Source organism: Podarcis melisellensis, assembly GCF_964234715.1.
Source record: "Podarcis melisellensis genome assembly, chromosome: 11".
Classification (NCBI taxonomy): Eukaryota; Metazoa; Chordata; class Lepidosauria; order Squamata; family Lacertidae; genus Podarcis; species Podarcis melisellensis.
Window position 1 is genome coordinate 885,987 of NC_138543.1, and position 23,360 is coordinate 909,346.

The window sequence follows — 23,360 nt, forward strand, 5'->3', positions numbered from 1 at the left end:
TCAACCCCCCAGATTTAGTATTTTCTTTCTCTGACAGCTTCCCATACCTTGTTCATTATCTTCTCCCCCCCCCCAATTGACTTGTTGAAATGTCCTTTTAGTTGGTCTTCTCTATCCCACCTTATGGCTCTTGTTTTTGTTTTGCATTTTGCCACCTACTTAACTTTTTCGGCTCAGATGCACACAATGTTTCTCTGCTCTTGGTTTTTCTTTGCTCTCCTACCTTGCCCATTTTGTATAAAAGGTTCTGTTAACTTGCCTTTTTGTATGTATTCATGGTCTAGCTCCTGCTGATTTCTCATCTTGGCTTTCTACATGTTTTTTCCCTTATTTTTTGCCTACATTATATGCTTTTTGTATTATTGCTGCTTATTTGTGAAAAGTATTACTGAGTTGATTATCTACCTCTTCTTAAAACATCTTTCAGGAAGCCTATGTTTAATGGTTGTTGCTGCCTTCTTATGTTTTGTTCTATTTTCAACTTCCTTTCTAAAGAAAGCATGTGAGCCTTTTGGGCTGTGTCTATTTTTTATGTGTTTTGTACATCATGTAGCTCTTAAGCCATTTCAGAAATTGCCATTACTATATGATGTGATGCATCAGCAGTATCAAACTGCAATACCAAACCCAGAGTAACATGGTTACGTTTAATGTTTTTGGAGTAGAACTGCTAATCCAGACTTGAGGTACAGTCACTGAAAGTTAAGCCTTGTAGTAACTTGTTTTTTTTATTAAAAGTTTATTTTATTAACAACTTTCTATGGAGCCCTTCAGCGTCAGTTTCCAAGGGAGTATACAACCTATGATAAAACATAAAAATATACAATAAAAACTATAGAGGGTTGCATTGCATTATGTCCTTGATGCTGATGACAGGAAAAGAGAAAGCTGCCTTATGCTGGAGCAGTTTTGGGATATAATTTCTATTGGCATGCATACAGTTAGACAAGTAGTATTTGGGCAGATTTCACCTCAGCAGTGGTACACTCATTTTAGCAGGCTCTATGAGTGTCAGGCCTGGTCGTTGTCCTCTTCAGATCACCACACAAACGCTTCTTGTTCTTTTATAACTTTTTATTGATTATTAACAAAACAATCTTATAAACAGTTCTTAAATATCATTCCTCAGAGTCACTTCTTTCAGATCCCTTCTGAGCTCTGCTTCTCCATGACCAGCCACCCTCAAAATGGCGAAGGCGCCCTTCCCTTCGCTTTCCCCTCTTTTTCCTACCCTCCTGGCTAGAGCTGGCCTGTATCTCCCCTCCTCCCAATCTGAGCTAGAACTGAACCCTTGCCTTTCCTGGGAACAGCCGGTCCCTCCCTCTTGTTCCTCTTGCTCCCTTCTGTTAGATTCACTGCTCTCCTTCCCCCCTTGGGGAATGCTTTCTCCCTCTGAGAAACTGGAAACTTCTAACTCTTCCCTGACATCACCCCCTCCCCTAAGCCCCCCTTCCTCCTCCTCCTCGCTCTCCTCTGTTTCTGAAGGACCGAACCCTATGAACTCTTCTTCCTCGCTATCTGTCTCTTCAAAAATTTCTTGAAGATGGCAGTTATGGGGTTTTGGCTTGTGGGGATATTTTCTATGAAATTCTCTCTGCAATTCTGGAACGTTTATTTTTTCTGCTGGTTCCCATGAGTTCTCAGACTCATCTAACCCTTTCCATGCAACCAAATACTGTAATTTCCTCCTACTTATTCTCGAGCCTGATATCTCTTCCACTTCGGTCTCCTCTTCCCCCATCGTGGTGGGAAAAGGAGGTGGTTCCCTTGAACTTTGATACTTACGCGCTGGTACAAACACTGACAATAAAGATCTATGAAATACAGGGTGTATTCTCATATTTTCAGGCAAATGAAGCTTGAAAGCGACTGGGTTAATTTGAGCCTTTACTTGGAAAGGTCCCAATCTCCTTGGTTCTAGCTTTTTACACCTCCCTTGTATTGGTAGTCCCTTGGTAGACAGCCATACCCAGCTCCCTACTTGGATTTCTTCCCCAACTCGCTGGTGCCTGTCTGCAGCTCTCTTGTAAGCCTCTTTAGCTTCTTCCAAATCCTCTTTCAATATCTCATGAATGCACCTCAACTCCTCTATAATTTGTTCTGCTGCTGGTACTGCTAACTGCTCCTCTTGACCTGGGAATGCCCTTGGGTGCAAGCCATAGTTTGCCACAAATGGGGCTCTGCCCGTAGACACATGCATTGCATTATTATACGCAAACTCTGCTAGACTCAACTTCTCTAACCACCCGCTCTGCTGATAACCAGCATAACACCGCAGATATTGTTGTAGTGTTGCATTCGTTCTTTCAGCTTCCCCATTGGTTTGCGGGTGTCTCGCCGACGTGAGGCTTAGCTCCACATCTAGTAACTGCATTAACCTCCTCCAAAATTGTGATGTAAATTGGGCCCCTCTATCTGAAATGATTTGTGATGGCATACCATGCAACCTAAAAATATTATCTAAAAACATTTTTTCAGTTTCCTGTGCGGTTGGAATTTTGGCACATGGTATGAAATGTACCATCTTGGTTAGCATGTCAACCACCACAAAGATCACTGTTTGCCTATGCGATGACGGTAAATCAGTTATAAAATCCATAGACACCACATCCCAAGGCCTTCCCGGCGTGGGCATAGGTTGCAACAACCCTGCGGGAGCTGCTCTGGGTGCCTTGGCTCGTTGACATACTTCACAACCTTTTACATATTGTGTTACCTCCTCCCTCAACTTTGGCCACCAGAACTGCCGTGTGATCTGATACAGGGTCTTTTCTCTACCAAAATGTCCTGCAGTCGGGTTATCATGATGTTGCCTCAACACTTTACCTCTTAATTCACCTGCAGGTACATACAGCACCCCTCTCCTGTACAACAATCCACCTTTTCCCTTGAAACCTTCCTCTTCCCCTCTACCTTTTCTCAGTTCCTCCATTTTCTTTTGTGCAAACTCATCTGTTACTGTCAATCGCTGGAATTCCCTGCTGTCCACTACTACGGCTGCACACCCCCACTGATCCGATCTCAGCATTTCTCGCAACTTGGGAGGTGCTTCCCCTTCCATATACTCAGGTTTGCGCGATAGCGCGTCTGCACGAACGTTTTGATGCCCAGGTATGTACTCAATCCTAAAATTAAACCCAGCAAAAAACTCCGCCCACCTAATTTGCCTTTGGTTTAGCTGTCTAGCAGTTCTCCAATACTCTAAATTCTTATGATCTGTTTGTACCACCACCTGATGTGACGCCCCTTCCAAAAAATGTCTCCACACTTTAAAGGCAGCATGCACAGCTAAAAGTTCCTTATCAAATATGGTGTAGTTTTGTTCTGATTGATTTAATTTTCTAGAGTAGAAGGCACAGGGTCTCCAGTCCCCTTCCTTGTCCTGTTGCAGCAGAATGGCCCCAATAGCTCTATCAGAGGCGTCAGTTTCTACCTTCATACGTTTACTTGGATCTAGGTGCATAAGATATTTTTCTGAAGCAAACACCACCTTTAATTTATCAAAGGCCTTCTGTGCTTCCTCAGACCATCTGAATGGCCCCTTGCCTCTTAGACAATCAGTCAGTGGCATTGTGGTTTTGGAGTAATTACCTATGAATTTACGATAGAAAAAATGCGTAGGAAAAAATGGACACCTGAGATAGCAATTGCAGTTGAGAATAGATTGAATTCACAAACTGCAATTAAGTTAAGATCAATTATAATAAACAATTTATCAATAGACTCCTCCCTGACAGCTTATGAAAATCTCATTGAGTCCTTGCAGGATGTGGTCTCGGTTAACATAAACTCAGCCGGCAAGCCACGCACTGCTAAAGGGCGCAGTTGGTTTGACCAAGAGTGCCACACAAAGAAGGAAGCCTTAAGGAACGCCTATTTGGCCTATAGAAACGCTGGATTAAGCTACTTACCTCAATCTTTTTTCAAAATCAAAAAAGAGTACAAAGCCCTTTTGGCCTCAAAAAAAAAGGCAGTCCGAACAAAATTCCTGGTCCCTACTATTAAATGCCTCACTAAACAATGAAACTAAACTCTTTTGGCAACTGGTCTCCGACTCAATGAAAAATAGTTCCTCAGCCACCAGCTGTGTCATTCCAGCTCAGGTTTGGGAGAAACACTTCAGAAATATATTTATGGAAAATCCAAACCTCCCTTCCAGTTTACAGGAGGATGACAGGGCACAATTGTCACTGCTCCCTAATTGGAGGCCGGTTACTGTGGAGGAAGTCCATACATTAATTGGGAATCTGAAGAGTGGAAAGGCTCCGGGGAAAGACTTTATCCCAGCTGAGGTGATTACATCAAACCAGCACTGGTGGGCTCCGCTTATGGCAGCACTCTTTACGGTAGTAAATAACTCTGGTAAGGTACCATATAGCTGGAAACATGCTATAGTAGTTCCAATCTTTAAGAGAGGCCACCCAAATGTACCTTCCAATTATAGGCTTATTAGCCTGCTCTCAATAATTGGGAAACTGTATGCCCATTTCCTCAGTAGTAAATTGACAACTTTTCTAAATGAACATAATATACTATCTGAAGCCCAGGCAGCTTTCCGTGAGAATCATTCAACAACAGACCACTGTCTAATGCTGTCCTTCCTAGCTGAGAAGTATACCAGACACCTACAGGGTAAACTCTTCGTGGCCTTTATGGACCTGAAATCAGCATTTGACTCCATCCCCAGAGCCCAGCTATGGTCCAAATTGAGTCTGATCTTGCAGGACAAACGACTTCTCTTTCTTATAAAAGCCCTGTACAATGGAACCAAACTGCAGGTCCGATGCGGTCGACAGGGACAGCTATAAAACAGCATCGAGATGACTAGGGGGGTGAGACAGGGTTGCATTTTGGCCCCCACATTGTTTTGTCTATTCTTAAATGACCTAGAAGAGAACTTAATGGACCCAGATGGACACATTCCAAAAATAGGAATGAGAAGGACCCCTTTGTTGTTGTATGCTGATGATGCAGCCATCTTCTCACGTTCCAGGCCGGGCTTGAATTATCTGTTGAGGAAATTTTCTGATTACTGTTCTGGAAATGGTTTATCCATTAATTATGAAAAATCTAAAATCTTAGTCTTCGAAAGAAGATTCTCCCAGTCTAAATGGGTGCTGGATGGCCATAACCTTGAACAGGTAAAATACTTCAGTTACCTAGGGCTCACATTCCATCATACAAGATCTTGGAAGCACCATTGGCAAACCTCCCTTCAAAAGGCGGAGATTACAAAGCTAGCCATACATAGATTCTTCTTCACAAAGGGCGGCAAATATGTTCCAGCAGCCTTAAGGGTTTTCAACGCAAAGCCCGTTTCCCAACTCCTGTATGCAGCAAATGTCTGGCATAATGGGGACCTGCCAAAGCTAGATGGCTTTCAGGCAAAATTTATACGATCTCTGCTGCAGGTACCTAACTGCGTCCCCAACTCCGTACTTCTGTTGGAAGCTGGTGAATGCCCAATTTCAGCTAGAGCGTGGTGGGCTGCCCTAAGACATTGGCTCAGGATTTCAGTGTTTAATCTAGGGAAGGGTCTGTACCAACATTTGACCAATGAGGAATTTGTCAGCAAATGGCAGAAAACCATGGCTAAAAAAGCCACCTCTATTGGTCTGTCTCCCCCCCCCCAACTGTATTACCTGGGCTATGAAGGCACCCAAAAGGTTTTAAAGCAAAGATTATGGGACAATGCACACAGTGACTTGCGATCTCGGTCACACGCAGTCTGTAGTCCACTGGCAGCAGGAGTTCAATATGGGTATGTCTTTGAGTCAACATCTTACATCAAAAACCTGACAGTACCTAACTATTGAAGGCTTTTTACCAAGGCCAGACTGAATGTCTTCCCCTCTGCAGTGCTGGATGGTAGGTTGAGAGGAGTTCCCTACCAGGACAGACTTTGCTCGTGTGCTCAAGACATCGATTCCATAAATCATATTTTGTTACATTGTGCGAAGTATGAGCAGGCCAGGGCTCAACTGCATCTTGCTGGTGCCTTTCCCGGGAAAGTCAGAGGCTCACTATGTCAGGTTCCTACTGGAAGACCGGACAAAAGCTAGAACTTTGGCAGTGGCAAAGTTTTTATCGGTGGTTGAAAGAACAAATGAGCCCTATATTCCAAACAAAGTGCTTGATTAACCTGGAGGTAGGCTGTATGAACTCTGTATTGATTTGTAATGTTTTGTTGGTCTCTGGACCGTAATAAAGATTGTTGTTGAAATTAGCAAATCCTAAAAACCTCTGTAGATCTTTCTTAGTTTTAGGTGCCTCCCATTCCACCACTGCCTGAACTTTACTGGGGTCCATGTGCACCCCTTTGTGGGAAATGCAATATCCCAGGAACTCCACCTTTTGTGTGTGGAACTTACACTTTTCTAACTTCACATATAACCTGTTGGTCCTCAATCTCTCTAACACCTGTGTGACATGTTTTACATGTTCCTCCATACTTTCACTATATATTAAGAGGTCATCTAAATAAGAGACACAGAACTGATCCAGTATACCTGCTAAGACGTGATTGATGAAGGTTTGAAATACCCCTGAGCCATTTTGCAAGCCAAAAGGCATTACCAAGAATTCAAATGCACCATACTTAGTGCAAAAACTGGTTTTCCACTCATCCCCTTCTCTGACCCTTATCAGATTATATGCTCCTCGTAGATCAAGCTTGGTAAAGACTTTGGCTGACCTTACTCTCTCTAAGAGGTCATCTATACGTGGCAGTGGGCACACACGAGGCTTCATTTGGCTGTTAAGGATTCTGAAGTCACATACTAATCTCAGTGCCCCTTCCTCCCCTTTCTTTTTGACAAAAAAGACGGGAGCACCCCCAGAGGCCGTGGACTCTCTAATAAAACCTCTCTGCAAATTCTTTTGCAGGAACTCCCTCAATGCTGCAGATTCTACTTCCGACATGGCATATATCTTGCTTGGTGGCAACTGTGCCCCAGGGACTAGATCTATCTTGCAATCATAGGGCCTATGTGGTGGAAGTTTATCCGCTTCTTTTTCACAAAAAACATCCCGATAAGCAATATATTGTGACGGAATCTCACTTTCATTCCCCATCAACTTCCCTTCTACCTCTGTTCCCATTACTTCCACTGAGAATTTTCCCTTTTGCCCCAAACAATGTGTCATACAATAGATTGAACCAAAAACCAAAGACCTTTGATGCCAGGCAATCACTGGATTATGACGATTGAGCCAACTCATGCCCAGCACCAGCGGGTGCCCAGCTAGTTTGGTCACATGAAATGCCCTGGTCTCTGAGTGATTACCCATATCCATTCTCATTGGTGGAGTCTCGTATGTCACTTCTTCTGAAAGTAGCGGTCTGCCGTCGATTGTTTTCACTCGCAGTGGGAAATTCAAAGGTAACAAAGCAATTTTGTGTTCCTGTACCAATTTCTGGTCTATGAAATCTGGCGCTCCTGAGTCTAACAGCGCCTCTACCTGGACCCTGTGTCCATTGGGTAGTTGTAGTTGCACCTTCACTGTTAGTCCTGGAATAGGTGGTTCAGCGTGAGAGCCTTCTATTGCTTCTCCACCCTGCTGCAAGCTCCCATTTCCAGCCGGGGACATTCGTTTCCCTGATGCAGTTCCTTCGGGCAATTGTCTTCTCCCATGTCTGCTCCAGATATAGACTCCCATCCTTTACGATTGCGACATTGTCGTGCTAGATGCCCTGGTTTTCCACAGACAAAGCAACGCCTCGTGTCTCTTCCTCTCCCTGCATTTCCTCTTACCATGGAAGAGGTAGTAACTGGGAGGGGTCTGGCTGCTCCTAATTCCATGGGCTCTGGCCGCTCTTGTCCTGGCACGTTGCCCGCTCTGCTCTCTGTACTTTCGATAATATTGTTTTCCCGCCACCGTGGTCTCCATTGTTCCTTCTTTTCACTAGCCCTCCGTTCCACGCGTAGGCTCAATTGCAGGCACGTTCGGACCAGAGAGTCCAAGGAACTAGGTTCTGGCATTTGGGCCAATTGGTCTAAAATCTCATTATTCAGTCCTTCCCTAAAAAGGGCTGCAACTGTTGGAGAATTCAGATCCCATTTTAATTTCTGCACCAGCAAACTAAAGTTGGACCAATAAACTCCCACAGTGTCTTTTCCTTGTCTCATTCTCAACAGCTGCCTAGCTGTGGTTACTTCATGCGCAGGGTCTAAGAAAATCGCGTCTAGATACTGCAGAAAAATTTGTAGATTTCCTAGGGCGGCATCCCTCCGAGATATTAGGGGTATAACACAGTCCTTAGCCCTCCCTTACAAGAAATTAATCACATAAGCAACCTTCTCTTGTTCAGATTGAAATTCTTTTCCTTTATCTCAATTATGTAAGAAATTTCTGTCTTGAAAGCCATGTTTTCAGGGGCTCAGGAGCAGAGGCACAGGGGAGAGAGGGAATGGAGAGCGAAGGGGAAGAATCTGAGGGAAGCGTAGGGGAGTATGACAGTGACCCGAGAGATTCCATGAGCTTCTCCATCGAATCAGAAGATTCCCAGAGGGGGGCGCCGATGGCCAGGGCAAGGGGAGTCCCAGGGGGGACGCAACAGAAACAAGAGGCCAGCGGGGACTCCCAAAGCAGCAGCTGGAAATCAGGACCAGCTTCCCCACCAGAGCGTAGTGGGGGGGAAGGGTCCCATGGATCAGGGCCAGCGTCTCCCCCAGCAGGGAGAGAAGATGAGTCAGAGCTGGCCACGCCTCCATCGCAGAGTGAGGGAACGCAGGGGAAGTCAGTTTCAGCTAGCCTCCCCGAAGGGGGAAGCAGTGACAGGAGCAGTGTAACGGTCAGGAGGAAGGTTGCCGGCTGGGCGCGCGCGCCAAGTTCGAATGTGCAGGCGCGCGGCACAGCAGGAAACACGGATTGGGAACCAGGTCCTAAAGCCCGCCGGAGAGAGGGGGAAGACTCAGGGGAATCAGCGTCAGAAGAGTGTAGAAGGAGCGAGACCCCAGCGGACAGGCGGACCCAGAGGAGAAAAGAGCAAAGGAAGAGGTGGAGCAAGGCTAGAGTCTTAAACTGGTGTCTGGGGGGAGGAGATTCAGACGGAACTTCAGCGGTCTAGAGTTTGAGACGTAGGGCTGCGCGCCCCGGCTTTGAAATCTAAACTGAACTGCAATAAAGACCTTTGTAAATAGTAACGAACTGGCGTTGGTCCTTTGTGAGCTGGGACCTCGGGCAGCTCTGACAGTAAGCTCCGTCTCTCAAAAAATTGAACCCTCGCAGCGTGAGTTGGCGCAGCGAGGGGCAAAACTTGGTGTTTTGCGAGCTCACGAAGATCGGCAAGATGACTACAGAGGAGAGGATGAAAGAGCTGCAAGAAGCAGTCGGTGCACTTTACGCAGAAGTAGCAGCATCCAAAAAGAGGGAAGAAGAAGCAGCAGCGCTATGCCGGGATCTGCAAGCCAGGTGGGAACATTGGGGCAAGGAAGGGCAGCCAGGACCCAAACCGGAGGGAGTTGGCCTCGGGAAGAGGGGGGGCAGCATCGTAGCTCACTTCGACGGGAATCTACAGCAGTATCCTAACTTCAGAGCAGACATAGTTTTTGCACTCAATTTGCTTCGGAAAGACTTTAGAGATGAGGAGGAGAAAGTAGGCTTCATAATAACGCATCTCCACGGGGAAGCTAAAGCGTGGCTGCGCAATTTATGGCACGAAAATGATCCCGCCCTCCAAGATTCAGACGCCTTTATCAAGGCTATGGACGATTGTTTTAAATCAACAATAGATGTGGATGTGGCCAGGAGGCAAATGCATGGGCTGAGGCAGGGCAAAGCCACTGTGAGACAATATCACTCCCGCTTTTTTGCGTTAGTAAATGTGGTGGGCTGGGAGAAGGACTCCGCTGCCGTCAGAGATCTGTTCTGGGAGGGGCTGAATGGAGCTGTGAAAGATGAGCTGGCGAGGGGGGAGAGGCCCAAAAGCACCACAGAAGTCGTCCAGAAAGCGCTGCAGATAGGGGTGAGCCTGGAAGAACGCCCCTGGAGCAGGGATGAGGGACATATGGGACGTACAACAGCCAGAACACCTCCTTTCCTGCCCAGAGAGACAGCGCGCGCGCAGTCCACGCCTCCACTGGGAGGGAGAGAAGAGCCGATGGAGATAGGTGGTGCCAGGGCTCAGACAGTAACCAGAGCCCCAACGCCAGGAGCAGTCAAGGCGAAGGCTCCTAGAGGGAGCAGGAAGTGCTACATCTGCGACAGTGCACAGCACATGGCCAAAGAGTGTCCCCAGAGGCACACTGCAGCCTCAGCAACAGTAAGGGGAGCAGTTCAGCAGGAGGAACAGCTGCAGGGAAACGACGAAGCCTGGTTGGAAGCAGAGGCACTGGGGCCCAGCCAGGCGAGTCAGTGAAGCAGCCCCCAGCGATTTTGCAGCCCACAGACCCCCTCCCGCCCAAACCAGTGGTGCAACTCACTGCATCGCTCCAGTTGCCCAATGGACTCACCCTTGAAGTACCAATTACCATTGACTGGTAGTAATGCAGACTTTGTAGGAGTGGACTTCATCAAGCAACATCGCATAGCGCTCCTACCAGCCACAATGCCCCTGAACGTCGTCACGGTCGATGGCAGAGAGCTACTGGGAGGACAGGTGGTACAGCAAACACCGCCAATGGTAATGCAAATTGGAAATCACCGCGAAGTCATCAGCTTCAACGTCACCCACCTGTCGGACACGCCCATAGTGTTGGGCATGAGTTGGCTGGATAGGCACAGCCCGGCATTAGCATGGTACCAGCGTCAATTGACCTTCTGCTCCTCCTACTGCGCAGAACACTGCCTCCTGACCAGCCAGGAAAATGAGGGGCAAGAGGATGAACCACAGCTACACTTAGGCATGGTGCAAGTGGTACCCAACAAGTACAATGAGTTTTTGGAGGTCTTCTGCGAGAAGGAAGCGGACAAGCTGCCTCCCCACAGGCCCTACGACTGCAAGATTGACCTCCTGCCGGGGACGACGCTGCCGACTGGAAAACTGTATTCCATGTCTGAAGACGAACTGCAAGAACTCAGGGAGTTCATAGATCACAACTTGAAGCGGGGATTCATCCAAGAATCCAAAGCAGTGGGGGGCAGGCCCGTGTTTTTCGTGAAGAAGAAAGACACGAACCAACGGAGGTTGGTATGTGATTACCGCATTATCAATTCCAGGACGAAGCCCACAGCTTTCCCCATGCCCAAGATCGACGACCTACTCGCGACGGTGAGGAAGGGACGCATCTTCACCAAGTTGGATCTACGAGGGGCGTACAACCTTATACGCATGCGGGAGGGCGATGAGTGGAAGACGGCCATGTTTACGCCTTTAGGCACCTATGAATATTGAGTTATGCCGTTTGGTTTGCAAAATGGCTCCCACTGTTTCCAAGCCTTCATGCATCACGTGTTAGCGGGACTCCTCTACAAGAAGTGCGTCTGCTTCCTAGACGACATCCTAATCTTCTCGGAATCGCAGGAGGCTCACGAGAGAGACGTCAAGGAGGTCCTGCAGAGACTACGGGAGCACAGACTTTACGACAAACTGGAGAAGTGCCAGTTCGACATGACGGAGGTGGATTTCCTGGGCTACAAGCTGTCCGACAAGGGACTCGCCATGGACAGCACCAAGGTCCCCTCGGTGCTGGACTGGAAGAGCCCGCGCAACCGGAAGGAGGTCCAGAAGTTCGTCGACTTCGCCAACTTTTATCGCAAGTTCATCAAGGGGTTCGCGATGGAGACGGCGGCCATCACGGACACCTTCAGCTCCAAGAAGAAGAAGTTCACCTGGACGGACCAGGCGGAGCAGTCCTTTTGGAGAATCAAGCGTCTCTTCGCGTCCGAAGAACAGCTGCTACACGTAAACCCCAGCAAACCAATGAGGGTTGAAACGGACGCCTCGGACAGAGCGGTGGGGGCGGTTCTGTTGCAGCAAGATCCGCAAGGGGACTGGAGGCCATGCGCATTCTACTACAGGAAACTCAGCAAGTCGGAACAGAACTACACCATCTCGGACAGGGAGTTGCTGGCCATTCATGCAGCCTTCAAGGCGTGGCGGCACTTCCTCATCGGAGCCAAACACACAGTGCAGGCCCGCACGGACCATAAGAACCTGGAGTACTGGCGCACTGCGCGGTTCCTGAAGCAGAGACACATCCGCTGGGCAGAGTTCTTTGCGGATTTCGACTTACGGATAGAATACATCCCGGGAGACAGCAACGTCATGGCGGATGCGCTGTCCAGGAAGCGGCAGTATCTCGAGGAAGCAGCACCGGCGGCGGCCAAACACATTTTCGCACCGAAAGCGTGGGCGTGCGCTTCAGCCACCATAGACCTGGACGCGGTACGTCGCGCGCTGCAGACGGATTAATTCGCTCAGTCCAAGATGGAGGAGGTGCGAAGAGGCACGGCAAAGGACGACGAGTTCCAGATACGCGACGGACTGCTCATCCGCAAAGGGGCCCTCTACGTGCCGGGAGACGACCTCCGCGCAAGAGTACTGCAGCAGTTACACGACGCGCCCAGCGCCGGGCACTTCGGCAAGGAAAAGACGGCGGAATTAGTAGCCAGAGACTTTTGGTGGCCCAAGATGAGGGGAGAAGTCGCGGATTACGTCACTAGGTGTGACATGTGCCAAAGGGCCAAACCAGTACACAGGCCGCCGGCGGGACTGCTGGAACCACTACAGACGCCGCTCGAACCGTGGGAGAGAGTGGCCCTGGACTTTGTCACAGATCTGCCCAGCTCACGAGGCAAAACAGCGGTACTTGTGGTCGTAGACCTGTTCACCAAGATGGCGCACTTCATTTCGTGCGCGAAGGTGGCCACAGCGGAACAGACCGCCAAGCTGTTCATAGACCACGTGTTCAAAGTCCATCCTGTCCGACCGGGGTCGCCAGTTCATCTCGAGCTTCTGACAGAAGCTGCTGGGCATCCTGAACGTCAAGATCAACTTAGCGTCGGCACGACACCCGCAGACCAACGGACAAGCGGAGAGGGTCAGTGCCATCATGCAGCAGTACCTGCGATGCTACGCGAATCAACAGCCCTCGACCTGGGTGGACTACCTACCGCTGGCTGAGTTTGCCTACAACAACACGAAACACGTGTCGACGGGGGTGACACCGTTCTTCGCCAACAATGGGCGGCATCCCAGAACCTTCCCGGGGTTAGAGACAAAAGGGGAGGGGGAGATACGGGGAGCAGAGGCCTGGGCAGCGGAGTTGCAGGAGGTCCACGAGCAACTCCAATGGCACTTGGAACGCGCAAAACACGCCTACAAAATGCAGGCAGACAGGCACCGGAGAGCCGGGGAAGACATCCAGGTGGGGGACTGGGTCTGGTTAGCAGCACAGGCAGTGCCGGCCAGAACATTAGCTAAGAAGAAGCTCAGACACAAGCAGCTAGGGCCTTACCAAGTCGAGGCACAAATCAATCCAGTGGCCTTCCGGTTGACACTCCCGGAGGACTCCAGAATGCACCCGGTCTTTCATAGATCAGTGCTCACACCCTACAAGGAACCCCACAGATTTCAGGCGCCAGGGACCGCACCAGACCCACTCAGCAAAGCCCCAACGAGGGGGGGTCACAGAGGGCGGCGCCACTCAACGAGGTCACGGAGATTTTAGACTCGAGATGGGAGGAAGAGGGGGTTGAATATCTCCTCGCCAGGGAAGGTACCCCGGCCAGTGCCAACAGGTGGGTACCGTACTATGCTGTGGAGGAGCACTACCTCAAAGATGAGTTCCACGCAATCTTCCCACACAGACCTATGCCGGCAGATTATTTCGACGAATATCTTTTCACACCCACGCTCTCAGCCAGCACGTTCCAGGGGTTCTCATCCGCTGAGGAAACAGCGCCAGAAACAAGCTCCCCGGAGGGATCGCTCTCGGGGTTTGTCACAGACCGCTCTTATTGGTGGGACAATCAACCGGAGGTGGGGTGGAGCAGGGAACAGCAGAGGGGGCCCTTACACGCAGCATCGCCCGAGGCAACAGGGGGAGAGACGGACATGGACGTGTTGGGGGAGGATCCTGGGTTCGAGCACAACTGCAGAGAGATGGAAGCAGAGGAGATCGACGTCGACGAGCCCGTCACGGACTGGCGGGATCCAGCTGGTCGGTTGCACACCAGGGGGGAAGAACTGTATCCCGCACTCACCCCCACAGCACTGGAGCACCCGGAACCCGCACCCGGGGAGGGGGAGGGGGGAAGGGGGGCTTCGAGGGGGGGATGGATGTCAGGGGCTCAGGAGCAGAGGCACAGGGGAGAGAGGGAATGGAGAGCGAAGGGGAAGAATCTGAGGGAAGCGTAGGGGAGTATGACAGTGACCTGAGAGATTCCATGAGCTTCTCCAGCGAATCAGAAGATTCCCAGAGGGGGGCGCCGATGGCCAGGGCAAGGGGAGCCCCGGGGGGACGCACCAGAAACAAGAGGCCAGCGGGGACTCCCAAAGCAGCAGCTGGAGATCAGGACCAGCTTCCCCACCAGAGCGTAGTGGGGGGGAAGAGTCCCAGGGATCAGGGCCAGCGTCTCCCCCAGCAGGGAGAGAAGATGAGTCAGAGCTGGCCACGCCTCCATCGCAGAGTGAGGGAACGCAGGGGAAGTCAGTTTCAGCTAGCCTCCCCGAAGGGGGAAGCAGTGACAGGAGCAGTGTAACGGTCAGGAGGAAGGTTGCCGGCTGGGCGCGCGCGCCAAGTTCAAATGTGCAGGCGTGCGGCACAGCAGGAAACACGGATTGGGAACCAGGTCCTAAAGCCCGCTGGAGAGAGGGGGAAGACTCAGGGGACTCCTCAGCGTCAGAAGAGTCTAGAAGAGGTGAGACCCCAGCGGACAGGCGGGCCCAGAGGAGAAAAGAGCAAAGGAAGAGGTGGAGCAAGGCTAGAGTCTTAAACTGGTGTCTGGGGGGAGGAGATTCAGACGGAACTTCAGCGGTCTAGAGTTTGAGACGTAGGGCTGCGCGCCCCAGCTTTGAAATCTAAACTGAACTGCAATAAAGACCTTTGTAAATAGTAACGAACTGGCGTTGGTCCTTTGTGAGCTGGGACCTCGGGCAGCTCTGACAGTAAGCTCCGTCTCTCAAAAAATTGAACCCTCACAGCGTGAGTTGGCGCAGCGAGGGGCAAAACTTGGTGTTTTGCGAGCTCACGAAGATCGGCAAGATGACTACAGAGGAGAGGATGAAAGAGCTGCAAGAAGCATGGTTCTATGTTCTCCCAGTGCTGCCGAGAGTACGTCGACTTGACTTTTCAACTGTAAGTTCTGTTGCCATAAGTCCTGTAATGTTAGCTGGAGCGCTGGGGTTTCTCCTTGCCCAACTGGCGCCTCAGCTCCCTCCATTTTGGCTTCTCCTTCTTACTTATAGTGAAGAGGCGCAGAGCAGAAGGTATTCTGTCAGGCCTGGTCGTTGTCCTCTTCAGATCACTACACAAACGCTTCTTGTTCTTTTATAACTTTTTATTGATTATTAACAAAACAATATTATAAACGGTTCTTAAATATCATTCCTCAGAGTCACTTCTTTCAGATCCCTTCTGAGCTCTGCTTCTCCATGACCAGCCACTCTCAAAATGGCGAAGGCGCCCTTCCCTTCGCTTTCCCCTCTTTTTTCTACCCTCCTGGCTAGAGCTGGCCTGTATCTCCCCTCCTCCCAATCTGAGCTAGAACTGAACCCTTGCCTTTCCTGGGAACAGCCGGTCCCTCCCTCTTGTTCCTCTTGCTCCCTTCTATTAGCTTCACTGCTCTCCCTCCCCCCTTGGGGAATGCTTTCTCCCTCTGAGAAACTGGAAACTTCTAACTCTTCCCTGACAATGAGTTGTGTATTTTTAGGATGTAGGTTCTATATATGATTCTAGATAGCAATGTGATTTTATGCAGAATTTTATACTGTTGCTTCGTGTGCTGTACCTATTTCTCTTACATGCAAATGGCCAATGGCCCTAGCAGTAACCAACAACTTATTACTATAGAATAGGCTACACTGGCCCACTTCTCCCAGGTGCCTTGTGCATTCAAAGCTGTAGCCCTACCACTGAGCCATGGCCCTTCCTTAGCCCGTCGAAGGTTTCTGTCAGTAAAACAGGGAGGGAGGCAGGCGACTTTTGCAGATTTTTCTCTCCTGGACCCTCCACGGCATCCCTTCCCCACTCTGTGAGAGGATCCCTGTCACTCGCTGGAGCATATTGGGGGGGTGGGCGTTGCACATGAGACTGCAGCTGGGTGTGCAAAGCGACAGAAGAAGCCTCCCTCCCCACGTGACTGATGCAAACCTCACTGGATCAGTGTGAGAGTTGGCATTGGAAAGCAGCAGTTGAAAGCAGCATAAAGCAAGGTACAAAAGGTTTTGGGTTTTTTAAAGCCTGGGAGATTAAAAGGTCTTTGCCTGTCACCAAAATTATGACAGTAGAGCTGTCTGCTAAGCCTCCCTGTGCAGAGGGCAGGGAGGTTGCCCTGTCTCCTAGGATGCTGCTAGGGAACAAAATAAGGGAAAGACTCTTAGGCAGGTGTGGCCAACATGGGGCCCCCCAGAGGTTGTTGGACACCCCTGTCAGTTCCAGCCAGCATGGCCAGCGGTCAGGTCAGAGGAGAGTCGGAGTCCAGCAACATCTGGGGAGACCACGTTGGCAGCTTGTTTTGTAGGGGTCATAAAAGGAGTAAATCAGAGAATAAAAAGTGCATTGAATGAAATATTCTGATGTGAAAACAACAACAACATACTAATAATTTATTATTTGTACCCAGCCCATCTGACTGGGTTGCCCCAGCCACTCTGCGCAGCTGCCAGCATATATAAAAACATAGTAAAACATTAAGCCTTAAGAAGCTTCCCTATACAAGGCTGCCTTTAGATGTCTCCTGGTTGAAATGGGGTTATAAAACAAAAAGGGCATTCCTCATGGGCAGATTGCCATGTTCATTGGCGCAGCGCAACCCGATGTCAAGTTGTGTTAGTGAACATGAAGCCATCTTTTGTTTGGATTTTGAGTGTGAATTTGGAGATGATCTAATAATCAGCTGCATGCTCATGAGACATTCTTCCTAACAAAAGGCACTGTTCCTCATCTTTGGTCTCCAGAAATGAATATTCCATGAAATCAAGCTATTAGTGACCATGCAGAATATCTGCTTTGGACATCCACATGCTCCTTCTACCCTTAGAGTGTCAAGAGGTTTATTGTAGCCTCAAACTATGAGGCTGTAAAAATGTACCACAGTGACAAAGTTCCCACTTGTAAGGCCCTTACAAGTCTTCAAAGTCTTAAGGTCTTCAAACTTGGGTCGTTGGATGTTGCTGACCTGCAGCTCCCACTGTCCCTGACGTATTGGCTGAGTTGGCTGGAGAAGCTGGGAGTTATAGTCTAACAATGTTTAGTGACCTAATGAATAATATTAGGTCCTAGTTACCCAGTGTGGTACCTCTCCTTGTACCATTCTGCCTTGTGAGTTGATATCTGCTGGTGATGCCCTGCTTGTTAGACCATTTTCAAATTAGGTTTGTACCTTTACAGCTCATGAAAGGGTCTCATCAGTGGCAGCTCCTCCGCTGTGAAATGTCCTCCTTCTTGAAAGCTGGCTGGTGCCAAGAATGGTTAGTCTTTGACACCAGCTAAAAACTTGCCTCTTTAGCCATCATCAGGCCGCTGATTTTTGAGTAGAGGTTACGCGGATTAATTTTATATTGCTTTAATATTTTTATTGGAATTGTTTAGTTGTATTTTATGTCTGATGTATGCTGCCCTGGGATCAATTGTTTGATGAAGGGTAGGTTGAAAATGAAATACATAATAAAATATAGTACCCCAATTACTCAAACTGGGTATGAACAGCACCAAATTCATTCATAAATTCATAATGTCTTATAGCTTGGTATTGAAAGTGTCTTCAAAACTGTGTCAAACCTATTTGCTAACAAGGGCTTCTCCTGCACTGTAACAGTATTATATTAACCATTTGTTTGCCTGTGTTTTTGCAAAATGCTATTTTCCCCTTTGAAAAGACAGTGATACCCATGAAAACTTTGGGCTTCCAACCTAGTCTGCCTGTTTGTAAATCTACCCCTGCAACTAAAAAGGCGGTCAGATTATTAAAGTGAAGCAGCTGCTTCTACATTTCCATAGAAAAGGTTCTGTGAAAAGGCTACTGGTTCTGGGCTTGCTTCTGAATGGCTTCACAATGGTTGCCAATATTTACCTTTTGCAATGGAATTTGAAGTCATCACAGGAAGGTTTGGGATAGGCACGGCATCTTGTTCTCTTCCTGCTGGCAATCATTTGCAAAAGCCAGGACAGACCCTGTAAACAACAGAGACAATTTTCTGAATTTTTAATATTTTGATGCTCTCCTATTGGGATTTTAACAATAGCAGAGTTAGGATGTTGGAGTCTTTTTTTAAAAAAATAAATTTTTATTCAAATTTTCACAAATTCACACACAACACAAATAGAAAAAGACAAAATAGTAAGACAATATAGAAAAGAAAAATACAAAACATAGAACACATATAAATTCAATTTTTTTCTTTCTTATAGCTTACTTTCCCGACTTCCTCATACCTCCCCTTTCTGTATTCTAATTTCTGAATAAATTTTCAGCAAATTCTTCCCATACTTTTAGCTTAATTTTAATATAATTTAGTTTCTTTAAATTTACCCTTGCCGCAATTAACCCCTTATTTTATAATCCAACGTCTTTCTAACATTCATTAATTTTACAATATTTCTTTAAATATTCTTTAAATTTTCTCCAATCCTCTTCCGTCGTATCCTTTCTCTGGTCTCAGATTCTGCTCGTCATTTCCGCCAGTCCCATGTAGTCAATCACCTTCATCTGCCATTCTTCCACGGTGGGTTGATCTTGCATCTTCCAGTACTTTGCGATGAGTATTCTTGCAGCTGTTGTAGCGTACATAAAGAAAGTTCTATCCTTCTTTAACACCATTTGGCTGACTATGCCCGGAAGAAAGGCCTCTGGTTTCTTGGGGAAGGTGTACTTAAGTACCTTTTTCAGTTCATTATAGATCATTTCCCAGAAAGCCTTAATCCTTGGGCACGTCCACCAAAGGTGAAAGAATGTCCCTTCAGTTTCTTTACATTTCCAACATTTATTATCGGGCAGGTGATAAATTTTTACAAGCTTGACTGGGGTCATGTACCACCTGTAAATCATTTTCATAATATTCTCTCTTAAGGCATTACATGCCGTAAATTTCATACCGGTGGTCCACAACCTTTCCCAGTCAGCAAACAAAATGTCATGACCAATGTCCTGTGCCCACTTGATCATTGCCGATTTAACCAATTCATCTTGTGTATTCCATTCCAACAGCAAATTATACATTCTTGCTAAATTCTGGGTTCTAGCAGTTCAGTCTCTAATTTTGATTTTTCCACCTGGAAGCCAATTTTTCTGTCCATTTTGAAAACTTCCATTATTTGATAGTAATGAAGCCAATCTCTCACTTTCCCCTTTAATTTCTCAAAACTTTGCAGTTTCAATTTGTCCCCCTCTTGTTCCAAAATTTCTCCATATCTCGGCCAGTTGGCCTCCATATTAAGTTTTTTAGGAGCCTTTGCCTCCATTGGCGACAACCACCTTGGAGTTTTACTTTCCAGCAAGTCTTTATATCTGATCCAGACATTGTATAGTGCTTTCCTGACAATATGATTTTTAAAACCTTTATGAGCTTTAACCTTGTCGTACCATAAGTATGCATGCCATCCAAAGATATTATTAAATCCTTCTAAGTCCAAAATGTCAGTGTTCTCAAGAAGTAGCCAATCTTTCAACCAGCAGAAAGCTGCTGATTCATAATAAAGTTTAAGGTCTGGCAGGGCAAATCCGCCCCTTTCTTTTATATCAGTTAATATCTTAAATTTTATTCTCGGCTTCTTGCCCTGCCAGACAAATTTAGATATATCTTTCTGCCACTTCTTGAAACAATCCATCTTGTCAAGTATCTGTAATGTTTGGAATAAAAATAACATTCTAGGCAACACATTCATCTTTATCACTGCAATTCAACCCAACAAGGAAAGCTTCATATTTGACCAAATTTCTAAATCTTTTTTGACTTCAATCCAAGATTTCTCATAATTATCTTTAAACAGATTCAGGTTTTTTGATGTCATATTTATCCCCAAATATTTCACTTTCTTAACCACAGTTAACCCTGTCTCATTCTGAAACCTTTCCTTTTCAAATAATGTTAAATTTTTCTCCAATACTTTCGTTTTAGATTTATTCAATTTAAAACCTGCTAGCTGACCAAACTCGTGAATTAGTTCTAAAACTCTTTTTGTACTAGATTCAGGCTCCTGCAATGTAAGTACTAGGTCATCTGCAAATGCTCTCAGTTTATACTGTTTCGCTCCGACCTGCACTCCTTTAACCAACTGGTCCTTCCTGATCATGTTTAGCAAAACCTCCAGGACCGAAATAAAAAGTAGTGGAGAGATTGGGCACCCCTGACGTGTCCCTTTTTCTATCTTGAATTCTTCTGTAACTACGTTATTTACAATAAGTTTTGCTTTTTGTTCAGAATATATCGCACCTATACCATTTTCAAATCCTTGGCCTACCCCCATCCCCCGGAGATTCTTCATCATAAAGCTCCAAGAAATATTGTCAAAGGCTTTCTCAGCATCCACAAATATCAATACTGCTTTAGTATTGATGTTAACTTCCAACATTTCCAAGATATCTACTATATTCCTTACATTGTCTGATAGATGTCTTCTCGGGAGAAAGCCTGCCTGGTCTCTGTGAATCTCCTCCATCAACACTATTTTCAACCTTTTTGCTAGAATGTCTGCAAAAATTTTGTAATCCACATTTAGTAAAGAAATAGTAAAGAAATAGTTTTTAAGTTGAGTCTTTTCCATCTCTGTCTTCGGTATAAGTGTGATATATGCCTCTTTCCACGTGTCAGGTGCCTTTTTTCCCTCCAAAATTTCATTACAAACTTCCTTCAAGGGTTGTATCAACCACTCCTTCAAAACCTTATAGTATCTGGAAGTAAGTCCATCCGGTCCTGGAGATTTGCCCAATGTCATGTTTTGAATGGCACCTTCTATTTCTTGCTCTGTTATTGTCTGGTTCAGAATTCTTTTACTTTCCTATGAAATCCTTCTCAGTCCATTTTTTTCCAGAAATGACTCTATATCTGTATCTTTCTGAGGACCTTGTGTGTACAGTTGTCTGAAATATCTCTGGAAGCAATCTCTAATTTCTGTTGGTTTATAAATATTCTTTCCATCCATTTCCAAATGTGTAACCGTATTCAATTTTTGTCTCTTCTTTGTTTGCCAAGCCAGCAACTTCCCACATTTATCTGCCGATTCGAAAGTCCTTTGTCTCATTTGCTTGATTTTCCATTCTATTTCTTGATTCATCAACTCCATATATTGTGTCTGATATAATTTGATTTCTCTCAAAATGTCCTGTGATTTTGGTTTTGATCTTAATTTCCTTTCTCCCTCTTCTATTTTCTCCAAGATTTTTTCTTTCTTTTCGTTCTGGCTTCTCTTTTTAATTGCATTTTGTTGTATCAAGAATCCTCTCATGACTGCTTTACTTGCGTCCCAAATTATTCTTTTTTCCACACTGGTCCTCATGTTGATTTCAAAATAGTCTTTTAGAGTTTTCTGGGCCTTTTTACAGAATTCTTCATCCCTAAATAAGATGTCATTCATCCTCCATCTGAAGGTGCCAGTTGTTGTTAAGTTCATCACCATCCTTACCGCATTATGGTCGGAACAAGTTTTTGGGCAGATTTCCACTTTTTATCCTAGGTGCCATTCGTCTAGTAATCCAAATTTGGTCGATTCTAGTCCAAGTCATTTTGGCTTCAGAAAAGAAGGTTCCCTCTCTTTCAAGTGGGTGCTTTATCCTCCAAATATCCACCAAGTCCATAGTGTCAGTCATTTCAAAAAAGGTTTTTGGTAGTCTTCCTTCTTTTGTAACTATCTGTCTTTGAGCTTTATCCATGTTCGTTGAAACTACTCCATTCATGTCTCCCATCAGGATTAAATTTTTGTCCATATAGTCCATCAAAGTCTCGTGTAACTTCTTAAAAAATTCTGCTTTCCCCTCATTTGGTGCATAAATTCCCACAATCAAAATTTTCTCTCCTTGAACTTGAATTTCAATTGCCAAATATCTTCCTTGATCATCTTTAAAAACTAATTTCGGTTGCCATTTTTCCTTTACGTAAATCACCACTCCTCTTTTTTTGACTTTGTCTGATGAGATAAATTCTTGACCTAATCTTTTATTAATCAGTAATTTCCTATGTAATCTCGTCACATGTGTCTCTTGTAAGCAAATCAAGTCCAATTGTTCTTTTTTTAATATGTGAAAAACACTTTTTCTCTTTCGGGGAATGTTCAAACCGTTACAATTCCAACTCAGTAATTTCAAAGCCATGATGGGGTTTATTTATCTTCTCCTCCTACTGCTCCAAGTAAATCTTCTTCCTCCGCCGGTGGTGTCTTTTTAAATTGTAACTTGTCTTTGTCCAAAATTCCTCCTCCTGGGTAATCTTGTCCAGATTCCGCCCCTTTGTAGAGATCTTCTTCGTGTTGCTCTAGGAACTTGTCTTTCTCCTCCTCGGTCTTTATTTTCCTTTTTTCCCCCTTGTACTTGAAGGATAGGCCTTGAGGGTATTCCCACCTGAAAAGTACACTGTTCTTCTTCAGTAGAACCACTAGATCCTTGTACCGACTTCTTGCATCCAAAATGTGTTTCAGGATATCTTTAAAAATTTCCACGAAGGAATCCTCAATCCGCAAAGTTCTTTGATAGTGCAAATTTAAAATTTTATCTCTCTCTTCTCTTGACCTTAGTGTTATCAAACAGTCTCTTACCTTATTCCTCCTTTGTTTTGCACCCAATCTGAAAGCACTCTCTATTTTAAATTCTTCCTGTTCCAGTTCCTGTTTCCAAAAGTCCGAAAACTCTTTTGTTAGAAATTCCACCAGGTTGTCTCCTTCACTCTCTGGTATTGCCCGGATCCTAAGATTCCTCTCCTTCCTCTGCATTTCAATCATAGACAATGCCAAATCATGTTCTCCTAGTTTCCTAATGACCGGTGGAAGCTTTTCGTCAGTAGCAGTTGCAATCTCTTTCGCCTCCTCGGCTATCCTTCTAGTACTGGATGTTTCTTCTAATAACTTCCCAATGGATTCTGTGTTAGTGTTCACTTTATTTCCTAGGTCAATTATGCTTTTAGTATTTAAGTCAATTTTCCCTGAGATCTCTGCAATTGTCTTATTTGTTTCAGCAACTTGTTTATTTGTTTCTGCACCTTGTTTCTTTAGCTGGTCCAAAGATTCATTAATTTTGCCCAAGAATTTCAAGAGTGCATCCTCAGACAT

The 23,360-nt window shown here is 46.2% G+C and overlaps 1 protein-coding gene across 4 annotated transcripts in view; it reads left to right on the plus strand.

Moving 5' to 3' along the window:
* PIP5K1B (phosphatidylinositol-4-phosphate 5-kinase type 1 beta) overlaps nucleotides 1–23,360 on the plus strand; it is a 125,893-nt gene that overhangs the window by 52,899 nt on the left and 49,634 nt on the right. The window lies entirely within an intron of this gene.